Raw genomic sequence first — 7,011 nt, 5'->3', positions numbered from 1 at the left:
GACGCGTAGATTAGATTGTCTTTGTGAATGCCTCTGAAATGGGGTTATCGCCTTTAATTTTCCAGTGGCGAACATAACCCTCTTAGTAGGAGAAATCCCCTCATGTCTCACTTATGAGAAACCCTTGAACTTGTTAGAGTGGGGAGGGTTCCCTTCATATCGTGGCTGTCTCGTGGAATGGAATATAGAGTTTTAAGGCCAAAGGCCAGGCACTGGGATCTGTAAGTTCATTCAGCGCTGGAAAGGAATTTGAGAGTAGGTAGGTTTGACAGGTGTAACAGGAGGAAAGCTTCGCAGTTGCGCTATGAAATAATTGTTAGGACAGGATGGATAGCAAGATGGAAGATAGATAATATGAATGGAAGTGCAGTAGAAGAAATGAAAGGGGTTGCAGCTAGGGGCCGAAGGGACGCTGCGAAGAACCTTTAGTAATGCCTACAGTGCACCCCTTGAGGTTCACTGGCGGCACTACTTCCCTAAGGGGATGGCTGTCTCGTAATTGATGATTATACTTTTTTTTTCTTCCAGATTATGGCCGTAAAACATGAAAAAAAGGTCAGTCATTGTAAAACATCTCATTTCGGATGAAAATGAAACGGGGACTTGTATCAAACTTATGGTTATATCTGCATTTCGCAAACAATCTTCAGTGCTTTCAGCAAAAGCAAGCATCGTACTGAATACTTCAGATCGGTAAGTACCAAGAACTTTGTTACAGATATACTGCGTTATTTTCTCTTCAGAGGAATAAAGCAAGTTTATTCATGTCAGTAATGACATTTTTAATTATTTCTTTTTTATTACTTACATTTTTTTTTTCTGGGGTATATTCGTAAATAGTGTCTAGGGAAAGATACCATTAACCGAATCTATTTGGCGAATCGAGTACATAATTGCTTGTCAGAGGCAGTCATTGTTTTTAGTTTTCTGAAAAGAAAACTATTGTGCCGGCTTTGTCTGTCCGTCCGCACTTTTTTCTTTCCGCCCTCATATCTTAAAAACTACAGAGGCTAGAGGGTTGCAAATTGGTATGTTTATCATCCACCCTCCAGTCATCAAACATACCAAATCGCAGCCCTGTAGCCTCAGTAGTTTTTTTTCTATTTAAGGTTAAATGTAGCTATAATCGTGCTCCTGGCAACGCAACAACACAGGCCACCACGGCTGGCTGAGAGTTTCACGGGCCCTGGCTCACACAGCATTATACCGAGACCACCGGACGATAGATGTATTTTCGGAGGTCTTGATCATGCGCCGTACAGAAAAATCGATTGCGCCGAAGAACTTCGGCGCATTTTTTTACTTGTTATATTAATCTCATCGAATATATCTCCCAGTTATATTTCCATGAATGTTACTTTTCTGTGCATCATTACTTGCAATATCATTTGAAAATTTGCAAAAAAAATATATCAAAAACTAAGTTGATGCATTTTTTTTAGTGAATTTATCTCATTTTAATTTCCGTTTTTCCTCTTCATTCGTTTTAGGCTAAGCCAACTATGTGATGGCACGGGCTCTTGCCTGTAAATTTTTCATATGAAAATGATTTATATATCATCGACATAATAATTCTATTGAATCATATCAATGTGTGATGAATAACTTAACGGAAACTCCACCATTATATTGCCTCTGTCAGATGTCACAAATTCCTTTAAAAATAGGGTTCTTTTAGTAAAAACTTAAATATCTGTAAATTTTTCCTCTTGAAAGGATGTATATGTCATCGACATAATAATTCTTCTGAATCATATCGATGTGTGATTAAGAACATGATAAAAACTTCTCATTATTATTGCCAAAGTTAAGTATCACAAATTCCTTAAAAAATATAAAAAATAATATATATATATATATATATATATATATATATATATATATATATATATATATTTAGTAAATCCTAAAATATCTAAATTTTTCCTCTTGAAAGGATTGAGTCTTATCAATGTGGGAATTACAACATCAGAAAAACACCCATTATATTGCCTTCGTCAGTTGTTACAAATTCCTTAAAAAAAAAAAATTTTTTTTCTAAACCTAAAATACTTGAAAGGTTCATCCCTTTAACACTTTCCAATAGCCTCCATCCCCTCGGGAATAACGACTCTAATCCGATCGGGTAAATCCCGACGATTCTTAAAATCCGGAATGGCGTCATTCGCTCAGTTCATTCCGGACAGTAGTACGTCGGCGGACTAATTCCTCCCCCTGCTCCTCCTCCTCCTCCTCCTCCCTCCTCCTCCTCCTCCTCCTCCTCCTCCTCCTCCTCCTCCTCCTCCTCCTGCTTTTGTGTTTCAGTCCCGAGAGTTTTATTTCTCGATCATAAGATGCACTTCGGAAAGAGACTCTAAAATGTTATATATTATGTTTTTCCCCCCCAATCTTCTCTAAGCCTCTTCCGGCAGATTTATTTTCCTCGTAGGGTCTAGAAAACAAATCTGCTGTAAGAGGTTTAGAAAAACTAAAACAAAAAACAAAAAAATGAAAACCGTCTTTGACAATCTTTACATGTTTTAGGAAGAGCATTCTGAATATGAGTGAGTTTTAGGCAAAGCAGTTTCAACAGTTTCTTCTGAAGTCGCGTCGTGTATATAAACATTGCAAGAGCAAGTACGACTGGTCATCTACTAAGCCTCTGTCGCGTTTTTCCGGCTCCTAAGCAGATTAAACTGAATGACGTATTCCCAGGGCCTTGCATAATATAACGGGCCATCACTAGCATCCTCTCCCCCCCCCCTCCCCCACCCCCGGCAAGTCCTCTTCGTGTCTAACCAGCGCCAGAGAACTTCAGAAGTTAACGCACTGTCATCACTTCTGAAAGCCTTTAATTACCCTCTCATAAATTGTCCTTGCATATACAAATTAACAAGTTTCGTCGGCCATTCGTCTGACCTCTTTTCCCGTTCGAGTTCAAGGGTTGGGGTTTGGGGGTGTTGTGCTAGCTAGAAGGGGAGGGTGGAGGAGGGGGGGAGGGGTCCAGGAAACCAGTTTGGGAGGTGGCGACTTCACGCAGCTGGCAGTACCACATTTCAAAGAACGATCTCGACGGGAATAAACTTCAGAGAGTTTATTTTCAATCGACTCGACTTATCTGGGTGATGCATTAAAGCTATTTAAGAGCCGTATCACTCTCTCTCTCTCTCTCTCTCTCTCTCTCTCTCTCTCTCTCTCTCTCTCTTGCCTCCCACGGGCGATAGATGAGGTTTTTTTATGCGTGGATTTTACTTCGAGTTATTTTTTATTTTTTTTTTTAGTCTTTTAACTCGACTGTTCTTTAAATAGCTCTGAAAATACTCGAAAGTAAAATCCTCGCTTTTACTTGCAACACGTTTCGCGGGAATGCTCTCAAATTGTTAAGAACTTTTCCTTACGCCTGCTATTTTATGACGCTTATTAAATATGTGTTTGTTTTTATTTAAAAAGCTTTAAAAGATGAAGCATAAAGATTTTCATTCATAATTCCTGTTCAGATCGCTTCTTTTTGGTTATGAATTTTGTCAAAACCGCTTTTTATAAAAATATTTTAATGCTAACCATGACGGTAATCAATGGAGATTACGATGGCTTTGGATAAACTAAGAAAAAAAAAAAAAACAAGTAAAAAATGCTCCAAAGTTTCTTAGGCGCAATCGAGTTTTCTGTACAGTCGCTACAGCGTATAATCAAGGCCACCGAAAATAGATCTTCGTTGGTCTCGGTGTAATGCTGTATGAGCCATGGTCCATGAAACTCAACCACGGCCTGGTGGTGGCCTATCCTATATCGTTGCCATACACACGATTATGGTTAACTTTAACCTTAAATAAAATAACAACTACTGAGGCTAGAGGGCTGCAATTTGGTATGTTTGATGATTGGAGGGTGAATGATCAACATGCCAATTTGTAGCCCTCTAGCCTCTGTAGGTTTTAGGATCTGAGGGCGGACAGAATAAAGTGCGGACGGACAAACAAAGCCGGCGCAATAGTTTTCTTTTACAGAAAGCTAAAACGGCTCAAAAGCATTACTAGACAAGAGCCCGAAGCTTTTTTTTCCTTATCTGTACAAAGAGATTAGTATTACTGAATCCAGTCGAGTTATTGGATATTTTTTCATTCGTGTTTATTTTATATTTTAACGTTTTCAGCACTGGTGAAATCTTAAAATCGAGACTTTTGTATCCAGTTGAGTGTTATTTTCCATGGGTCAATGGCTACTTTCATTAGCGTGCTTAGTAGCAGCGGGAGGATATTATCACGAACACGGCTTTGGAAGAATTACTTTCGACCAGGGGATTATTCTGAGAGGAAAATCCCAACGGGATTTCCATGACAATATACACCGTTTATCAGTCGCGCTTTCCTATCCCCTACGCCATCCTCCCCCTCTTCATTTCCCATTTCAGAATGATTTGCTAATCCCCTTCGTTCAGCTGTAAGTCAGCATTTATGCTGGAAGTCCCTCACCAATCCTAGAAGACCAGAAGATTTAGTTTTTCTTTTTTCCTCCCTTCAGCGAGGTGATTACTGCCTGATAAAGGGAATGCTAGATACCCCCTACTTTGACCTTCCCACACACCGATTCCGCTTCGTTAATCCTCTTACGCACTCGAGTCATGTTTCAATAATGCGAATGCACAGTGGTGGGGACTCGATGCCACTTCCTCAGATTATACATTATTGTATTAAGCAAGCGGAACTAAATCCTGACGAAATATATAATGAAATATAAAGCGGCGCTTTGCAGCTGCCGAAGACTTTCGCACGTTTTATCATTTTGTCTTCTGTGCGATTGTCAGCGCCCATTGCAGTTTACTGCTTCTACGTTTTGTAGAAGTTGCTAATTATTCTATACTTGTATACTTTTGGGCAGTTGTTGTCATTACCCTGAAAATCAGTTAAGTTGAACATTATTGACTACAAGTTATCCGGTAGCATCTTAGGTTTTTGGTATAGTTTACTGTAGGCAAATGGTGATGCCATGCAATAGTGGCAGAATATCATATTAAAAGTATTATTAAAAGATGCTGATATTTAATGGCGGCTAAGCAGCAAGAAATATCATGGCATTAATGAGTTATAAAGCATTATAAGAATGAATTACCTACCTCTTGGTGGGAGAGAATGCATTGAAGGAAATGTAAGTAGTAGGAATGTAGTTAAAAGAAGGAGCTCCCTGCTCATGTATACTCTTAGTCCATTTTGAAGGAACTCCATACTCATGAATACTCTTTGTCCATTTTGAAGGAACTTCATACTCATGTATACCCTTAGTCCATTTTGAAGGAACTCCATACTCATGTATACGCTTAGTCCATTTTGAAGGAACTCCATACTCATGTACAGTATACTCTTAGTCCATTTTGAAGGATGCCTCAGGTAATCATAACCAGGTATCGTCATAAAAATTGTAAATGCGCAGATTTGGTAACTGCAGATAATTTTTGTGATGGCGGAGGGTGGTGACATGTTACAAACTTTCTTTTCTCTTTCTTTAAATCTTCAGCTGAGAGCTCTTACGGATAGAGTCGACAGACAATAAACTCAAGAGGGTTCCAAAGGAAAATCAGCCTTCTGAGAGAGACAAATTACAGGAAGAAGTGATAAATAATTAAGGATGAGGAAATAGAAAACAAAACCGATACACCTGAAATTCAGGAGACGTCAGCAGCAGAGAGCTGAAACGAATTTGCTCCTCGCTTAAACATCTGGAGATCAGAGGACTCCACAACTGCACTAGGTAAACCATTTCACATTTTAGTAGAAGCCAAGATAAAACTCCTAGCAAGCTGAGTATAGTATTAAACCTGATATTAGAAAACATCACACTGTTTGCAGCAGCGGCCTGCGTAGTTGCGAGCAAAGACAGCTAGACCGAACAAAGAAGAGTACAGAGGATGTTTGTCTTTATAGTACATTTTATGTAACAAACGTAACTGCTGTCAAACTTCTTGAATTTCTTCTAAGTGAATGGGAGACGAGACATGCATCCTTAAATTCCAGTGATTCAGTCTGGAAGTGCTCTTTCGTTCAGTCTCATGATATAACCTAATCAAGATACACCATTCGAGGGTACTGAATTTTCTATACATTATTTGAAATAAAAGACAGGGAATTTTATCATCTCTCTCTTTTCATAGCTAAAACATCCTATGAAAGCCATTGACTTTTTGCATAGCTGAAGCATTCCGTGAAAGCTATTCCATCTTATCCCATCATCACCTTTTTTTTTTTAGTACCCTCATTCAAGCCGTGCGACCTTACCTGAAACTAATTAGCAGAATCCTTTTGAAGCTGTTTGCCTTCAAACGTTGAGGGCCATTATCAGTCCTTACGTCTGAGATCATTTTCAATCAGCGATAGTTCATGGAATAATGTTAGGAAAAATAATGGCACGACTTCCAGATGAAGGACGATTGACAGAATGAGTAGAAATTAGGGAGAATTTTACTCTCGTTTATCACTCGCGTCCAGTAATGAAAGTCCTGATAGAAAATACCATAACGATGAAAAATACACAAATATATCAGACACACGTGTAAATGCGCATGAATGTTAGGGAAAATAGTACCGTCTTTTCACTCTTAAAGTCTGTCTGCGTTACAGTCTGCTAATATAAGAGGAGGTCGGTCCTCCTTTTTTAAGATTGATTCCTGTTTTGAATTAAGAATCTGCTATTTCAGTTTGTCTCCGCTATTATTTATAAGCCTTTTTTTAACTAAAAATATAATTTTCAAAACAGCTTGCAAGTTATAAATTGGAGGAAAAATATTTTCAAAACCACAAAACCACATACACAGTTTCGGAGCGTCATGCCCCCCTTCACTGTCTCCACACTGAAGAGGGAGCATGTTGCTCCGAAACTATATTTGGTTTTAAATATATGCTTTCTACAATATGTCTTTTTTTTTTTAAGTTTCAAAATTCGATACCGATCTGTTTTCATCCTGCAATTTATTTCTTGCTGACACGATGTGACCGGGAGCTGTGCTGCCCAAAAATGGAAAACTGCAGTTTCTGCAAAATT

At 38.7% G+C, this 7,011-nt stretch overlaps 1 long non-coding RNA gene across 1 annotated transcript; it reads left to right on the top strand.

The window, feature by feature from the left end:
* The first annotated feature begins 552 nt into the window (after positions 1 to 552).
* On the top strand, positions 553 to 5,600 carry LOC136827663 (uncharacterized). Its single transcript, XR_010849833.1, has 2 exons — positions 553 to 693; positions 5,491 to 5,600. It is a non-coding gene; the product is annotated as an uncharacterized lncRNA (long non-coding RNA).
* The last annotated feature ends 1,411 nt before the right edge of the window (positions 5,601 to 7,011 follow it).

Source organism: Macrobrachium rosenbergii, chromosome 42 (assembly GCF_040412425.1).
Source record: "Macrobrachium rosenbergii isolate ZJJX-2024 chromosome 42, ASM4041242v1, whole genome shotgun sequence".
NCBI lineage: Eukaryota > Metazoa > Arthropoda > Malacostraca > Decapoda > Palaemonidae > Macrobrachium > Macrobrachium rosenbergii.
Note: the sequence above shows the minus strand (reverse complement) of the source record. Positions and strands in the feature narration are given on the sequence as shown.